Here is a 19,419-nt window from a genome sequence, read left to right as displayed (position 1 = left end):
AGGGAGAGGGAGAGGGAGAGGGAGAGGGAGAGGGAGAGGACCTTAAGAGAAACAATCTGACTCAGCCAGGCTGTAGCTGGGTCCCCCTTCCACTGGGGATCCAATCAGGAATAAAGCAGTCTAAAGTATCAACAGAGCAAGGTAGGGGACAAAGTGGGGGACCTTAGGAAAGACTCTAATTAAGGTGTGACAGAAGACCAAGGACTGGTCTCTATAGTGATATTTATGACCATTTACAGCACATTTAAAATGAGCCATTAGCCCTGTCTGATTTAACATCTGCTTTGCCAATATGCTGGTCTCACAGAGTGCCCCTAATTTCCAAGTTCATTAACAAAGAGAAATCTGCAATCTGGACCCCACCTGGGTTAGGCTGAGTGCACAGTGTCAGTCTGAACCCACAGTGTGACATCATCCTGTATTCACCCTTTTTAAATCTACATGTGGGGTTGGGTAGATGGTTCAGCATTTAGGAGCATGAGTTAAGACCTAAGGACAGTCCCCAGCACCCAAGTCAGACAGCTCACTGAAGCCATCACTTCAGCTCCAGCAGATCCAACACTCTCCTCCACAGGCCCCTGCACACATGCACACAACCCCATACAGAGATACTCCTGCAGAGAAATAAGCAGCAAAATAAAATTTAAAAAAATTAAACCTTCCACATTTAAAAAAGTCAAAGCGTTCATCTAAGTTGGGCTACTCTCTTAAACTAACAAGTTCCCTCACGTTCTCTTTGAATTCTGAGCCCATTAAAAATGCAACTTCGCCCTCTCACTATCTCAAAGGAACTTCCTGCTGTCTCTTTCCATGAACCTTCCCCAGTCACCATCCTGGTATCTTGGGATTCCTCACTGCTGGACAGCCAAGTGTCTGCTCGTCCACAAAGAATAGATTTGGATGTAATGCTTCCTGTCTAAAAATCAGCACAACCATTTTTTTTGAAGTTCAAAACTTCCAGGAAACAGATTTAAAAAAAGAAGAAGAAGAATCTGTCAGGTTTCAATGTTGCCTGTCTTTTTTTATTCATTAAAACAAGTAGTTTAAAAAAAAAAAGTATTACTGTACTATAACATTACTGGCATATGAGTCTCCATTTTGTAATTTTTAAACATAGATTGCTCCCATAAAGTGAAGACTAAAAAAATAATGAGAATTCCCACCAGACCTCTAACAAAAACATCGTCAAGTTGTGAAGTGCAGAAAGAAGAAACTTAATTAACTCTGGAGTAAGGAATTATGGGGACATGCCGAGCATTTTATGGACTAGAAAGTGAACAGCATTGAAACTAAGCTAAATATTTCTGAGACTACTTTTACCTTCAGTGATAATAAATTATTGAATTTCCTGCCAAAGGAGAGAGTTATAGAACCCACGGGACTCAGATTTAACACAAAACAAATCAGTATTATTGGACGTTAATGATTTTTGAGTCTTTGAGATGGATTTTATAGTCACCGACAACAATTCTGTCTCACTCACACTGAATCACATAGAAAGGAGGAATTTTGAAAATTGGCATTTCCCACACAATTTATTACCTACAACTAAAGGCAAACACTGGCTCCCTCAGTATTGCTCTTCCTCACTTCCTCTTGAGAGCAGCACTCCCACAACAGGACTCTGTGTGTGAACACAGAACTCTGCTGGAGGGGATGTGTTCCTCAGATCCTCTCTGCCTCACTTTCGTGCTGGTCCTGTAGGTAGGCTTTGATATGACAGTATTGCCTTTGCTTGTATTCTTCCTAATAACCCACCTGATGCAACAAATGCATGCCTGTATCACTATTTTTAGTAGACAAGCAAGTTTTTTTCTTCCGAGTCTGAATATAGATGTATTCAGAATACAGATATTCATTACCCCAAGAATTAATTGCTTCCTCCTCTTTGCCAGAGACAATGGACACCTCTGATCCAATGTAAATCACATTAGTTGGCTTATTCTATGGCATTATGATTTGATTATGGTCACTCCACCAACTCATATGCTTAAAGACTTGCATCCCCAGCTGCCAGGATTGTTTTTGGAGAGTGTAGAAACTCTAGAGTAAGAGGCATAACTCATGGAAGGCCATTCAGAGTTATAGCCTGTGTTTCAGTCTGACTTCTCTCCTTCCAGATCCAGAAGGATGCAAGGAGCCTTTACCACAAACTCCAGCCACTGTGAGCCCCATTACATCTTCCAAAACCGGATGGATGGAAACTTCCTTAAGTATGTGGAGTATTTTGTCACAGTGACAAAAGAAGAAAATAATACAGAGAATTAGTACCAGGAAAGGGGTGTTTGATGTGATAAACTTGGCCAGGTAACTCTTAGACTTTGGAACTGACTTCGTGGGGTCAGTTTGGAAGATTTGCAGCTGCAGGCTAGATAAATTTTATGGGCCATTTTTTTCTAGACACTCTTAAGTTGAGAATGCTGACAGAAGGACAGACAGTAAAGACACTGCTCATGAGGTTTCCGGCAAAACAACGACAATAAAAATGATAGTATTGGAAATTGGCTAAAATTTATGTTTTGTTATAGTCTGTAAAGTCATCAGGTTGTGATCTTCTGGTGTCTTAAAAGAAAAATCTGACTGAAGCTGAATTCAAAATAAGTTAACTAATTTGTTTAGCAGTGGAAATTCCAAAATAATGTAACAGTTGGGCTGTGGCTCCCTTACTAATCTCTATCTTTAGTCAGATTAATAGTTAGAATGAAGAGAAGACAGTGTTCTACAGAAACAGAAAGAAATCTACACAAAATCATGTGTATCTTTGGCATGTCTGAGGCCACTTACAAAGTCCATTTTTGATGGATAATGTAAGCACATCACCTGCCTTTAATAACTTACTACTTTTAAAGAGGTTTAAATAGATCCTTAAAAAGTAACCTCATGGTTGAATCTGAAGACAATTGTGGCTTCCCACTTCTTGTGAGTGTAATGCAACAGAAATTCAATTGTTAAGGTGGCTTTCATCATGGTTGACATTTTTCTAATTTGTCTCATTTCTAAATTATCAGAGACTGGATCTTGGCTATAGAGAGGAAAATAAAACAATCTAATGACAAAAAAAAAAAAAGAATGAAGAGAAGAAATCGGAGTGGAAGATGTGAACGGCTGGCTGTGCAGTTTGTGGGCGCAGGTGCATTTGAAGCTGTGGAGAGCATGGGTTGCAGACAGAAGAGTAATACTTGTTAATGAGGTAAACGCTGCCACAGAGAAAAATTGCACTTTGCAAAGGTCACATGAGGCTGCCATGCTGGAAGGACTTTGGAACAGTGTTGCATCTGTTAAAACAGTGAGGACTCTGGCAGTTAGACTGGTGAGTGGGCCCATGGAGAGCAAGACAGACACCTTGTTTTGAATGTGAAAACAGGTCCCTCAGGCTCATGCATTTGAACACGGGGTTCCCATAGAGTGGTGCTGTTTTGAGAAGGGGTAGGTACTTTAGGATAGTGACCCACTTATCATCAGTAGGTCTCTGGAGGTAGACCTCCCCTATGTCTACCTCTATGTCCCAATACAGTTAGCCAATGAAACCACCTAGATCATACTCCTTGGGGCAAGAAAGAGTCCCAGCATCTTTGGCTAGCCAAACATCTTGGCATGGTATCTGATAGTACCAAGGGATGTCTTGTGGGTATCAGAATACCCCATCCTCAGATATCCCAAGAATCAAGTGGCCGAAAGAAGACAACATAGCTGACACAATGAGTTACAAGTTACATAACTCATTCCTCTTTACTTGTGAATCTGATTATATGACCTAAGCCTTCCTCCTAAATATAAATTACACAGCTTGCCTATCTTTTGGAAGGAGTTGGGAAGTGAGAAGAGGAGGAACCAGGAGAAAAGGAGGCAGAGAAAGAAGAGGAAGAAACTGTTTCTGATTCATCCCTGACAGGAAGCACATTAAATAGTCTATATGCTTTATCTAATTTAATCCTATCAAGAGCCCTAAGAGAACAACACTTGGTGGGTTATGTTTCACCTGGGGAAGTGACTGCTCCTGGTTGCCCTTAGAAGCAAAGGTAAACACTCAGATATTGTCAGATAAAGCACGTGATGCTTATCAGTAACCATCGGTGTCCCCCGAGGGACTTCAGGGAGAGGGGGCAAGAACCAGAGAAAGATGTAAGCAGCTTCGTCTTGCTCACAGCATCCCAAACACACACACACACACACATGCATATACATGCATACACACACATACACATGCATATACATGCATACACATGCTTACACACATAAACACACATATACACACACACAAATACACACACATATATATACATATACACATACATATGTATACACATATACACACACATACACTCATATATATACACATATATACATGCAAACACATATATTCATTCATATACACACATACACACAAACATACATACACACTACCCACACACATACACACACATACATACACACATATATTCATTCACATACACACAAGCATACATACACACTACCCACACACATACACATCTATATGCACATACACTTATACATTCACATGCATACACACATAGACACACATATACTCACATACACTCATATACACACATATATGCACATGTAAACACACATACACTATATATGCACACATACATACACACATACATTCATTCATATACACAGATACATATATACACACAAACTTACATACACATATACACATATACATACATACACATACATACACACCACCACACTACACACACACACACACACATACACACACACCAGTCTCTCACATTGGACTATATGCTCCATGTACTGAGACAAAGGACAAGAAAAGTGCTTGAACCCCGATGGCAACCATACAGACAGAAGCTGACACAGCACATCTCCACACATTAGAGCTTTATGATCTACCCAAGAGGAGACACAGCCAGGTCATGGTTCAAAAACAAGGTCCAGAAAGTGTAGAGATCTCAGTTTTGCTACAACATTCCAGACCCAAGATTCCTGCCAAACTTCCACTAACACGGTCTGTATGCCTGCAATTAGGGAAACTCTGCAAATTTCAGATTCTCTTGATTCTTTTTTTTTTTTCCTTAACTCATGTTTGTGTGGTATATTGAAGTGGGGCTGTGGTGTGTGTGTGTATGTGTGTGTGTGTGTGTGTGTGTGTGTAGGAGTCAGGTGTGTGCATGTGCAATGCACTTTACCCATGAGAAAGGAGTGCATCTACATGCAGATATCTTTCCTCTATGGATTCTCCATGTGTTTGTTTGTTCGTTTGTTTTGAGGCTGGGTCTCTCACTGACAGAGACACTTGCCACTCCCATTAGCTGAGTTGACCAGTGAGACCCCAAATCTCAGAGCCACACCTCAACCCTCAGTATTGGAATTGAGGGTCCATGCTATTGTGCTATCTTGCATATTGATGCTGAGGGTCCCATCTCAGGCCCTCATGCTTGCCCAGCGAATTCTTTCTCCACTGAGCCTTCTCTCTAGCCCCAATTCACTTTCTTATATATCCAAGAAACAACGATAAATGTTTTCCAGCTGGCAGGTTTTGAAACTGTGAACTATAAACTCTTTGTCACAACTGTTGCAAACCCTCATATCTCAGCTCCCCTGGACCTACTAGACCAAAAGACAGAAGACGGGAAGGCAGAACTTAAAACCCTCACATGCCCAGTTCCTCATACTTGATATTTAATGGTAACATGCCTTCCAGATTGCATGAAGAATCTCATTTGTGCACAAAGAACCTTCCGTTCAAAACCCATTACTGTTTCAAACTTTTCATTCCAACGTCTGACTTTGTAGAAGAAGCCAGGGACCTGAAATTTCGAGCTTCCTTAAAAAGTGTAGTCATTAAACAGCATGTTAATCGTGGATCAGGGATTGAACATTATACAGCCCATTAAGCTTCTTGTATGTTCCTGGAAGACCATAGATAATATAAAAGTACAAATGATCCAATGGTTAAAATAATTGGCTATAATGAACTGCAAAATTAATTATGAATGACCATATTGCTTACCCAGTTGACCTAAGTCATTAGCAGATGTAATGTGTTGGGTAAAAACAAAATGTAATCTGGTTTCTAGTGTTATAAGAGCATCCACCGTGGTCCCTAGCTCTGGATGTCAGCATAGAGGATGCTCATGAAGGATGCAGGAGGCCACTGGCAGCTGTCTGGAGAAGATTTCATCATGAATCCATCATAAGAACATAATCTATTGTGAGACCTTGGGTTTGTTAGAGAGCAGGGAGAAAATCTTATGTAGTTAAATGAAGCATTCTGTGCCAGCAAGCTATTTCCTGACCTAACTAAACCAATGTTATTCTAGTGTTTCTACAAAAGATTACCCATAAGAGATTTGTGGGAAATAAAGGGGAATTGCAAGGGAAGGTTTCTGGTTCAAATGTCTGGAAATTACCACCTTTGGGGCATCAGAACACAATTCTGCAACAGTTCATGTCTAGGGCTATGAACAACAGAACATACATCATGCCACATAGAGAACATAGAAAGCAGGGAGAGATGCTCCCAGAACAGGTGGGAAAGATAGAAAACAAGGGCATTGTGGGAAAAAAAACAAAACAAAATGAACAAATAGCAACAAAAACAGAAACAGAAGCCATCCACCTGGTGCAGAGCCAGAGCCACGGGGAATCATGGCTGTCATTTATCCCTTGCCCTGGGCCATCCCCAGCCATGGGTATTTTTGAACAGATAAGTCTGGACAGAAGATAGACAGGAAAGAGAATTATTCCCCACAGTGTGGACTTTTCACAGGAGACTCTTCAGCCAAGGCACTCACATCTTGGCAGCGTTCTGCTCAGAGGCTCCCACATTCCACAACATCTTTCCAGCTCGGTTTTGTTTAACACGGAGATAGTTCTTACAGTTATTTATGTAACTCGAGGTAATAGTAGAATATGTCAAGTGTGGTGGTATATGCCTCAATCCGAGCATTCAAAAGGCTGAGGCAGGGGAATTCCAGGTCAGCTCAAGTGGCATGAGTTCACAGCCTATACACATCAAGACTGTATCTGAGGGGACTGGAGGGATGGATCTGCAGTTAAGAGCACTATCTGCTCTTCCAGGGGACTCTGGTTAAATTCCCAGCACCCACATGGTGGCTTAGAACCATCTGCAGTTCCGGTCCCAGGGGATTTGATATTCTCTTCTGCTCTTTGTGGGTTCTACACGCACATGGTGCACAGACATACATCAGGCAAATATCATACACATTAAATAAAATTAAGACTGTGTTTCTGAAAAACAAAACATCTGGGTATGGTGTCACATGCTTAAATCCTATCATTTGGTTGGTAGAGAAAGGACAGTTGAAGGCTATCCTCAGGCCAGTGCCAGCCTGGGTTATATGAGACTGACTCACATGGGAGGAGGAGAGGAACCCACATGAATTTATAACCCACATGAACTTTGTCAAAACGTAAATCCTCCTCCTCCTTCACCCCCCCTCCACCAGCCACCACCCACCCCACCCACCACCGCCAAGGCAGCCTTTATGAGAAGAAATTAATCAGCAGGAGATCTTCCATGGCGGAGTCCCTTGAGCGGGTCAGAATCCTGTGGTCTTGGTGGCAATGGGAAAGAACGTGATAATGCTTTTGGTTGTCTACATGGTAATTTGAATTTTCAGTGTGCTTCTGTCAGCCTGGTATTCTCCATTATAAAAGTGCCAGGCTGACAGTTTCCAAACAAAAACCTAGCTTCCAGCTCATAGACCTCTCTCTGCTCAGGAGCAGACTGCCTCCCCAACTCAAACTCCCTACAAGTCCTTCTGAACACTAGCAACTAAACTGCCTGCCTGGCCTTCAGCTGATGCTCCTAGAGAGAGGACTGAGGCTCCCGTGTAGCAAGAGGGTTCAGCCGTCTGTATCTCCAGATCTTCCACACCAAATCCGGGGCTTTCACACTCAAATCAATCCCCAGAGCTCCGTGCACTGGACACAAAAGCCTGGGCAGCAGCAGTTGGCCTATGTGTGCTAAGAGAAGGCAGAACCAAGATTCCCAGCCTGCATTCAGGGCCAGCTGCTTACATTGTAGCCAAGAGAAGAGAAAGACAACTCAGGTGTTCGGTTTTAACAATGTCTGTGTTTTTCTAATGAGAAATACGCCCCCCTCCTGCAAAGCTCCTGTACTTGAATACCTGGTCCCTTGCTGTTGGTGCTGTTTTGAAGGCTGGTGGGACTTTCAGGAAATGGGGCCTCACTGGAGGAAATGAGTTGTTAGGGGTGGGCCTTATGGATAGAAGCCTGCGCCTGGCTCCTGCCCTTGTCCCCCGTTTCTTAACTATTGGCCCCAGAGGCATGTTCCTGCTGCCATGCTTTTCCCGCCACGGTGGCTGAATCCCATCAGCTCATGAGCCAAGTTAAACCCACCCTCCCTTGAGTTAGTGTCTGTCTGATAATCTGTCACAGCAACAAAGATGTAATTAATAAAAGCTCTAAGATAAAAGTCTGTGTCAGCCTAGACTAGCCCATCTCTGACCGCATCTAGCCCATGCCTGGCTGTAAGGCATGACACCTGCAAGCCAGATGTGCCTGTCGTAATGATGGGCTAGACCAGCCTGCCAGGATCCTCCCTCACTCCAGTTCTCTGGAATGGAGTAGCGTTTCTCTTGTACTTTCTTACAGAGCCTGAAGAGCCCCTCTCTCAGCATCAGATGGCGTTTTGTGGAACCCAGTAAAACGCCAAAAATAACAAAGCTTAAATATCCAAAGCTTGTTTCTTCATGTAAAAGAAGTGAAAAAGCAAGCTGTCCAATACTGGTAAGTTGGTTTCTCACCATCTTGAGGAATTCTGTTGCTTCTTCCTTCCTGTTCAGAAGAGATAAGGCTATACCATGCACCTGAAGATCCTCTCAGACAGTTTTTATTTATTTCAATATCTAGGATGAAAAGGCCATTTTATATGTAGTTTCCAAGAAAATAACTACATATAGTCATAATATTGGCTGCCTCGTGCTGCTAATAAAATAGAGCCCATGGTAGTGTATAGGTGAGGTTTAAGTTCCAGTCCGTGTAGGCAGACGAGGGCTGGTTTGGTAGACTGTGCTCATTATGGAACTCCCATTTCATAGGTGTTAGTGGCTGCTTCTACTCTGATCCAACTATCTTACAGTCCAACCAAGGCAGAAGAAAAAGTGTTTCCTGAAGCTCCACCTGTGGCTCTGTCTGCAACCAAGTGTGACTCCTAGCTGCAAGGGAGGCGGAGAAATAAGTGACTATGTGCTCAGCTAAACTTAAAAATAAAATAAATAAATAAACCAGTCTAAAAGAGAAAGAAATTCACTTTGGACAAAGATTCCAACTTCTGTCAACAGGTGTCAGAGATGGAGAGAGCAGAGGCTGGCTAAGAAATGAGTAGTGATTACTGTGACCTTCACCATGGCCAGCTACTGGGTGTGAAGGTTAGCCTTGGCTGAGAGGCGCTATCACTAACCATGACTCCTGAGCTAGATCTCTTCAATTTGATGCGTTTTTGTTAGACTACATTTTGCGAGTCCCTCGGGATAGGAATGTGGCATCAGTCCAAAGCGTCTCAATTAGCCCTACCTAGCTTTCCCTAAGCTTGTCTGGGAAGTCCAGGATATTTTGTGTTCCAGGATTGGCCACTTTTAGCTAAGGCATGAAGGACTAAAAATGAAACAAAAACAAAAATAAACAAACAAACACAACACAACACAAAACAAAAAACATTCATTTTTGTTAAGGAAGTGATTTCAGTCTCTTTAGTATTACCACAGACCCAGACAGACAGACATTCATTTAAAAACAGGAGCATCAGGTTGAATGAAATTCGGGTTGACTGAGGTGAAGTTGTGGATTTTGCCCCCATTTAGCATTTCCTATGCGTCCTCTGCATGATAACTTAGGAAAGAAACAATTAAAACAAAATTTATTAATTTATAGACTTAAAAGACCTTGTTTAAATTTCCCACTTTAGGAAAATAAACTAAATATTTTCAAAGTTCTGTGGTTAGTATGGCATTTAGTACCTAGAACAAGGTCTGTTGTTTTCCTTTAAAATATAGAAAGCTTCGATTGGAAATTTTACCTATAAAGTCCATTTAGTTTTACAACTTAATTATATGTAGTAAAACTTTACCACCACATTTAACAGGTATTAACCTAATTCTTTTTAAACAGAAGCAATATTTGACTGGAAATGAACCCTAAACCAAGAAGACAAAAAGGAACTCCCTTAAAATATTTCCTTAGTATTTACTTTTCAAGAAAGGTCAACCAGCTAATGCTCCGCTTCCTTAGTGTCTTATTTGTGTTGTGGCAATATTTTCAGGGAAACAGATTTGTTACTATGGTAACATTTTAGCATCACCATGATACCCTTGTATCAGAAAGGCGAACCCAACTGTGAGCTTTACCATAACAGATTTTAGACTACTGAATTTATTCATTGGTCAAAATAAATTTTAAACTCAGGAAATAGCTGGGAAACACAAGTATTTTAGGTCGATTCATCTCTTATGCTCTTAAGTATTTGTCACTTTCTTGTATAATAAAATGAAACAAGAAAACAAATCTCTCCAAGGCTGGAAATATATCATCCCTTTTCATTTTAATATGCTTTGGGAGGGAAGTCTTTCAGAATCTACCCCTTATGGGATGTATTTCTGTATCAGATAAAATATCTTTAAAGTCCTCCATAAAAAAAATCCACAAAATAACATTATGTCCTTAAAATATGTTTCACATCGAATATTTACAACTCCTGGCTTCAGAAGGTGCCGGCATACATATGCATGAGCAATAATAAAGACGTCTTGGGTGATTATCTGAAATTCAATTTGACTCTACAACTATTTATTGACTAGTGTGTAATCAGATAACAAGTTTATAATGAATGAGATCCACACTTCACAAGATATCATGGGAGCCTCATCATTGGTCGGAGCCCCCTCTAACACATACAGAGACATGCCGAGCTTTAAGATGCAATGCCATAAAACACAGCCCTCTGCCTCCAGATGTTTGCATTATTAATCCTTTAAACAACACCAGTGCGTTACATATTTTCAACTCACAAAATACACTTGTGAATTGGATACTGTCATTTCCTTTAACCCTCTCAGTAGCCTCCTGCGGGTGGCTGAGAACAGGTGAGAGACCATTTTCATCCCATTGACAAAGCACTGCCTGGGAAACCAGCTCAGAGTCAGGAGCCACACGGACGGCAAAAGTAAGATTATAAGTGTATCCTTTATCAAAGAGGAAAAAGCAGAAAAGAAAAGAAAAAAAGAATCTTTTCAGTTCTAATAAACTTCTCCAAAATATATTTAGGATGTCTAGGCCTGTGTATAGACTCTATAATATACCCATACAAATCAGTAGAACCAGAGGGCAATACATGGAGCCTTAATGAAGCTATAGGCAGAGAACTCTAAGTGTGGACCCATCTGCTGCACTTGGGAAGGATGGCTAAGATTCCAGAGAGCAGGAGAGGCCAGGAGTCCATTGCAGACCAAGTGCTGTTCTAACTAAGCTGGGGGTAATTTATATTTTGTTTTCTTTTTTCAATGTTTACTCCATAGTGCCCAGAACAGCCCCTGAATCTTGCAAGGTCATTAATCAATACCCCAGCCTCTTCCTATAACAGACCCTCAAAGAACGTTTGGCAAAATGGAGAAATGAATAACTGAATCACAGAAGTAAACAGACAAGCGTTCTTCTATAACATTTAAGGATTTGGCAGTCCTATCGAGTTTCTGAGTGAGTCTTCTAATTAATTGGCTCCATCTCTCCTGTATTCTTTGGCATCAGTGACTCTCCGCTGGAGACTTACCCCTCCCCGCCACCCCAGGAAACATCTGGAAATAGTTTTGGTTACCATGATGGGGGAATCCTACTGGTATCTGTGAGAAGGCTTTCAGATGATGCCAGGCGTCCTTCAGTGCAGATGAAGGCATTACTGATAATTTTTTGGTCACTCCTCTAACAAGAGTTATCTGAAATTAAACCAGGGTGGGGTAGAGAAACTTTGTTTAATAAGTTTGTTGTTGTTGTTTTTGTTGTTTTGTTTTGTTTTGGCTTTGATGGGTTGAAACAGCATCTCACGTAGTCCAGACCAGATTAGATTCACTCTGTAGTCGTGAATGATCTTAAAACTTCCTGATCCACCAGCCTGCCTCCATCTCCCGAATGCTGGCGTTACAGATGTGCACCACCATGCCTGGTTATGCTCTGTAAGTTCCTGTAAATATTTCTGTTTCAGTGATAGTGATAAATATGTCAGAGGAATAATTATTACCGATAGCAATAAATAGTAATTATCAACTTTGGCAAGTGCCATGAAAGACCAAGTGGAATGCCGGTGGGAAATTCCGTGTGCTTTATTCCTTCAAGGTAGGAAAGGACAATTCATCTTGTCCAGGAGACAACACTTCGGAATATCTCAGGCAAGTTCATTAGATATACTAGATACCCGAGATTAATGAGCCCCTTTCCAGGTTGAAAATAATTCAGTGCCTGGGGCAATTATTCTGCTGTTTACTTTCTAAAACATGGCATCTCCCCTTCAACACTGTCAACACAAAGAACTAATAAATAACACAACAGTACCCGACACTCAATAGACTCCTGTTCTCTTTGAAACATAAGGCCAAATTTAAACCATTTGGTCTACAAATGAGAGCTGGTGTCCAATTTTCTCTCATGGGAAAGTCAGCCTTCCTCCTTGCAATTCTGAGGCTGCAAATTATAGAACTTCTGTTCAAGCCCTGAAATAACCACGTGACACAGACTGGACCAATGAAACTCTCTCTTCCGGGTAGGTTGGTGGAGCAGCCTCCTCCGCTGAAGTACCCTTCTGTGTGTTCCTGTTGCGCGAGATATTTGCTCTCAATTAATCTGTCCTTACCTCCAGTGAGGAACCCCAGTGTTCTTTTAATGACTTATTTTCCCCTCTTGAGTTGGCCAAGCCTACCACGTGCTCACAACCAAAGAATTACACCTGATATCGTTTGATGCTTTGCTTCAGGAGTGGACACTAACTCGCAGAAGGAAATAAAAAGAGCCAGAACTTCCTCCTCTTTCTCCTTACCTTTCTCCTCCCCTCCCCCTCCTCCTCTCCCCTCCCACCTCCCTACCTCTCCTCCTTTCCCCCTTTTCCTCCTCTCTCCCCGCTCCTCCTCCTCCTCCGATTTTCTTTTTTCCTTTCACACTGACAGGTGAATGTTCATTAGGAGTTATTAAGTGGAGAACTTCTGACTCAGCCTCTGAAGTAGACCTTCACATACCTCACTGTATTCAGGGGCTTGCTGACACCTCTTCCAAACTGACTAGCACTGTCCTGTCTGTCTGCAGTATTCCAGAAAGGGAATTGTAAGAGTCCCATGGCTTGGTTGGTAAGGGACGTTGCATCTCCACCTGACTTAGCTTTTGATGTCTGTATATGAGAGAAGTTAGCTGCCGTGTCATTGGGACAATCTGGGGACCTTATGGAGAGTCTACCAAGTGGAGAATTCAGTCCCTGGACAACAGTCTGAGCTTGCCATCTTGGAATGGGATCCGTGTCACGCTATCAGGTGACTGACGGTGTGGGCTACATCTTCACGATGACACCGTCAGATGCTATGTGGTAGCTATCTAGCTCAGACACCTCCAAGTCCCCAACCCACACTGTGTGAGATGATACATACTTGTTTGGAACCACTAGGATGTCTGGTAATCCGTCAGACAGCGAGAGATCACTAATACAATAATCAATTCCATCCTGGATAAACACAAACCCCATGTTTACTTGAACTGTCAAAATGAACGAAGAGAGGAGGATTTTATTTGTTTTCTCTAAGAAACAATTTCTGTAAACAAAACTACTTCAAGATATAATGACTCGATTTCATGGAAGACAAAAGCAAAAAAAAAAAAAAAAAAAGCCAAAAGCCAACACATGTATATGGGACCCATTGAAACTCTTTTCATTTCCGGTTTTTAAGCTGTATGGGTACAGCTAAAGAATGTCATTAACTGTATACATCATGAAATATTCACCATCACCAGTTAATTCAATACATCTGCCACCTCACAAAATTACCATTTTGTGTATGAGTCTGCAGACAGGGTTGGGGCAGGGAGTTCTGGGAGAAAGGAGTCAGAAGAGACTTAACATCTATCTTCTCCAGAATGAGGAGATAGATCAGTGAGTAGAACCCCTAGCTGTACCAGTCTGACTTTGGTTCCAACCCCAGAACTCACATAAAAAGCCAAATGTATTAGCAATACACCTGTAAGCCAAGTCCTACATAGAGACGGGGCACTTTCAGTCCATCCAGTATATGCCACACAGTACAAAAACAGGAGAGAGCCTGTTCCAACAAGGTGCAAGGCAAGACCTGACTCCCAAAAACGGTCCTTTGTCCATCACTGAGGGTGAATGTATGACCGCATGCACACAATAAATCAATCAATCTACCCTCTGAGTGCATTCTAAGTGCATGGTGTAGTGTTGCCAGGGACACTCTCCAGAGCTTCTCCTCATACAACTGAAACTGGCTACCTTTGACACCATCTGATCCTCCCTAGCCCCAAAAGATGCTCAGGTAGAATTATATGAGCAATGGAAGAACATTCAAGGCCAAAGAGTCCAGAGGTGTCAAGGGCTTCACAGCCTGGGGTTGTCTATGCTTCTCCTGGATGTGTGGTTCTGGCTCTTTCATTCTGTCTGCCGCAGGAAAAGCTCAGAGGCCTGGGACACCTACCAGGCAACCGCTCAACAGCTTGATAAATATTTTGTTTAAACTTATCTTATTTTTCCCCTCCCTACTGTTATTTCCCCCTTATGCCCGTTTCCCCATTGATTTTTGTTACATTTGTTACATTTCCTTATATAATTTTAAATCCTACCTAGCATCTAGAAGATTCTAAGCTCCAGACCCACCATGATGCTGTCTATTCACTTTTATCTTATCCACAGCCTCTCTCTCCCTCTCCCTCTCCCTCTCCCTCTCCCTCTCCCTCCCCCTCCCCCTCCCTCTCTCATTTTCCCTGCTTCTTCCTGTAGGCATGGAATCTGAGACTTCAGCATAGACTTCACCATCTCTACGCTGACAAATCCTTAATGCCTTGAGCTCTTGGTCTCATGAGCTAAGACACAAGGTATAATTATTGACTCATTAGAAAAGCAGCTGCCCCTATTAAATCTCACTTTAGAAATGAAGGTGGCAGTGAGTGTGTGACATGTCATCTGGCCCTTGAGAAGAGATGGGAAAGGGTCTAAAGAGCAGCAGAATAGATGCTGGCCCACATTTCCGTACACTGCGAGACAGCGGGAGCTACCTAGCATCTTTGCCCGTTGTGTGTGTGTGGGGGGGGGAGGGTCCAGAAGCTGCACCTGTGTTCAGTGGGATTTAGAGCCAGGTGACTTAGGGTCCCACCATTAGTCCACAAGATTCAAAGCAAATACCATGAGGTTCTGCATTCGGAGACTGGCGGTCTCTTCTCGCTTTATTCTGTTAATATTTAGAGAGTGCTTATTACCATAACAACTGTGTGCTCTTCATGGAGAACTGATCAAATTATTAGGGAAAAGTGAACAGAAGCAGGGCAGGGGGAGGGGCCAGGGGGGAGCGGGGTTACTGCAGGAGCCGGGAGGAGGCTTTGGTCCACACTCCATAACGCTTTCCTTTCCATGCTGGACAAAATGAGATCTTGTCAGGCCTTTGTTTCAAGACTTCCCTCCCAGAATCCTTAGCAATATTCACCTGGTTCTTCAGATCATTATTACACGCCCTGGTGGGCTTGCCTGTACACACACACACATACACACACCAAGAATGACTATCTTGGTACCTAATTCTGCCTTGGTGTGCTCTTTGCCCTCTGACAGGAAACAGTATTCTGTGACTTGACTCCAAGCCAAACCTTGACTTCATCCTGTTTGCTTGAATTCTGGCTCTTCTATTCCCTAGTTAATGTCCTTAAAGCAGGTTATCTCACCCTCCTGCCTCTGCCTCTTCTTCGACAGAGAGGGTCTACGTACCTACTTCATACAAGTGACACAAGAAGCCAATAGGTGGATACAGAGTAAGCGCATTAAAGAGTTCCCGGAACGGTGTAGATGCTGGATAAATACCAGCCATTATTTCAACATAGCATGCTTTCCTGCTCTTCTTGGTTCCAGGAATAGAAAGAAAAAAAAAGATTCCTCTGAAACGAGGTCCTTCTTAGATACCACATGGAGCAGACAGAAGGTGACGTGTCTGGCCAGACCTGCACTGCTTGTGCCTTATCAATGGAATCTCAGGTGGAGAGAGGGGTGTGTTCTTTCAGTAGATGGAACGTTCATGACTGCAAGGAGCATGCCTCTGTCCTTCGTCAGCCAGTGTAGAGTCAGATTCATTCTCACATCCCGGCAACACTTGGGGACAAGCAGGTCACACCAAGACTCCATACACACAAACCCCCAAAGAGTTGGCAAGTCTGTTGTTTTGGTTTCTCCAACGATTGCCAAGGTCATGGAAGCGAGCTCTTTGCCTTCTCAGAAGCTAAATCTGCTTGAGAAAATTCTTGTGAATGAAATGCTTTGCCCAAAGATATGTGCCTCTGATTGCGTGTGCCCGTTCACATGTGTGGCTGTGAGTGAGGCTAGGCTGGGTGAGTAAGAAGACCCAGCAAGCGATATGTCTTCCCCTGCCCTTCATGGGAATTACAAGCACAGTAAAACACATGTGGTATTCAAAAGACATTTTTACATTAATTTCTGTATTCATTTATTCTGTGTGTAAGCATGCGCGCGCGTGTGTGTGTGTGTGTGTGTGTGTGTGTGTGTGTGTGTGTACGCGCGCGCGCGCATGCATGCACACACACAGGCATGTGCATGCACACCGGCAACACTGTATGCCACTGGGATTCAATCAAGGTCAGGTTGTCAGGTTTACTAGTAAGTATCTTTACCCACTGTCCCATTCCACTGGCCCAGGCATCCAGCTCTAGCATCTCGCTCCCCAGTGCTGCAATTAAAGGCGTGCGCCACCACCTCCCAGCCAGAAGTTAGTTTCTAATGGTGGAAGTTTGTTCAGTGGCCCCAGAAGATGGGGTCTTTGAGAGCCCCTCAAACCATGCTAACAGGCATGGCCAGGAATCAGATGAGACTCCCTTCTGAAGTTTTTTCTGCCGAGTGGTGTGACCCTGCTGCTGATCAGTGCCACTGACTCAAGCTTGCACAACTCACAGAGACTACCTCAGAGTCGGAAGCACCAACACCCAAACCCAAAAGCCAAGACTCCAGATGAGCACCTTGAGACTTGGAAGAGGTCGTGTCAGAATAATTAAAAGCATGCATTCTTTTTTATCCTGTGGGTAGGGAGTGAATTGCCTCATCTGGAACTGGTTACTGCAAGAACCTATAGAAAGCAAAAGTCAAATTGGGTTCAGGGAGGGCTGGATCCATGAAGAGCTGTATTTAGTTGGAACAAAGTTAGGATGGCTTTGTTTTGGTTTTTCGTTCCTAAGGTTTTTTTCTTTGTTTGTTTGTTTGTTTTGCTTTTTATTTTATTCTTTTGCAAGTCACTATTTATTAGTGGGTTGGGGCAAGAGGGACAAGCCCTCTTCCCATCTAGAAGACCACCTATTCCATTAGGAAATAAAGTGGACCAATCACTATATACCGAAAACAGGCCTTGCTATGCTCAGGCTTCTCTCGAACTCACCAACCTCCTACCTCAGTTTTCCACCCACCCAGTGTGAGTGCTGAGATGAGAGATTTGCCACTACACCCAACTGGGTTCTACAGGACTCTGCCAAGGATCTGTTGCTAGAATCTGATCCCTCCTTGGTTCCCATCTCTACTTTCAGAAGGTCCTGGGCTCTCCTTTGCTAACACTGAAGGAGGGGCTAAGACAGAAACCCCATGTCCTTATCCTTTTTCTTAGCACAGTTCTCAGGTCGAGTCTCAAAATTATCAAGTCCACCTTTCTTTCTCACCCAGACATAGTAGCAGAATGACTGGAGAGTTGTAGAAAGCCAAGCATGGCCGTATAGGAACTGGGAGATGGAGATGGGAGGGATTGGAGTTCAATGTCATCCTCAGCTCTAAAGTGGAGAAAGAAAAAATGGATGGGGAGAGAGAAAGCAAGGAAGAGAAGGAGGGAAGAAAGGAAGGGAAGGAGGGAGGGAGGAAGGAAGGGAGGGAGGGAGGGAGGGATGGAGGGAGGGAAGAAGGGAGGAAGGGAGGAAGGGAGGGAGGAAGGAAACAGAAGGCACCACCTCTGTTCATTTTCCAGAAGTCTATGTCCAGAGCTGATAGTCCCCTAAGGACCATTTTCATCCTTGCCTTCAGCAAGGGGTCACAGCTGGAGAAGTTCAGTTCCAAGTGGAGTAAGTGTCTCCTGCTGGTGTTTCCTGCCTAGTCAGAGGGACAGGGCTAGAGAGGCCCTGTTGGCCTTAGTCCATTTGCTTCAACCCACTGATCAATGGCTCCAAATGAGGTGGGCATGATGGCCGGCACAGGAATCAATGGAGAAAAACTGCCATGAGTTTGAGGCCCTCAGAGGGTACCTAGTAAATCCCTGGCTGGTCTCAGCCCACATAGCAAGATTCTGTCTCAAAGCAAAACACTCTTTTTCATCGGTTCCCCAAGCTTCTTCCTTTAGGTCTTCAGTTCTTGAGCCGTAACAGACAGACTCGGCCAGAGGGCTTGTTTAAGCATTCGCTGGACCCACTCTCAACACATACACCCCAGAGATTCTACTCTGGTTAGGTCTAGAGGATCCTAACTACCAGAGTAGCTACCAGAGCTACCAGAGTAGCATAAGCATTTTTAATAAGTTATCAGGAGATGCTAGCACTGCTCCAGGGGCCACATTTAAGGACCCATGGCTAAGAGTAGAGATGCTGGCTCAAAGGTACTGCCTCGCCTGAGATGGATTACGTCTAGACTATCTTCAGCCAGCCCCTTACACCCAGGAGTGAGTAGAATCCCCAAAATGCTTTACGCTGGGGTGGGAAGACCTAGGCCTGACTTCAGGATTTCTGCCTTCCTAGAAGAGGACTCTGGGATGCTCCTCCACTCTGCCCCTCGCCTGCCTCCACGACCGACCTCCCTTCCTCCTGATCAACCTCTCTAGGAACCCTTGCCCCACCTCCCAGGCTGTCCATGTTCCTTTGGGCAGTAGCTGCTCCTAGTCCCAGGCAAACTGTCTCCTAGTCCCAGGCAAAGTGTCCGTCAAGGAATGACTGAGGCTATATCTCTTGCAGACTCCCCAGTAGGCTGTAAGTCTAAGTGGCTATTGTTTTATGGAAGGGACTTCCCTACTTGGAACCATCTCTCTCTGTGTCTCTGTTTCTCTCTGTCTCTCTCACTCTGTCTTTGTCTCTTTCTGTGTCTCTGTCCTTCTCACTTTGTCTTGGTCTCTTTCTGTTTTTCTGTCTCTGTCTCTCAGTCTCGGTCTCTCTCTCTGTCTCTCT

Source organism: Mus caroli, chromosome 10, assembly GCF_900094665.2.
Source record: "Mus caroli chromosome 10, CAROLI_EIJ_v1.1, whole genome shotgun sequence".
Lineage (NCBI taxonomy): Eukaryota > Metazoa > Chordata > Mammalia > Rodentia > Muridae > Mus > Mus caroli.
The sequence above is the reverse complement of the archived record's forward strand: the minus strand, read 5'-3'. Positions refer to the sequence as shown.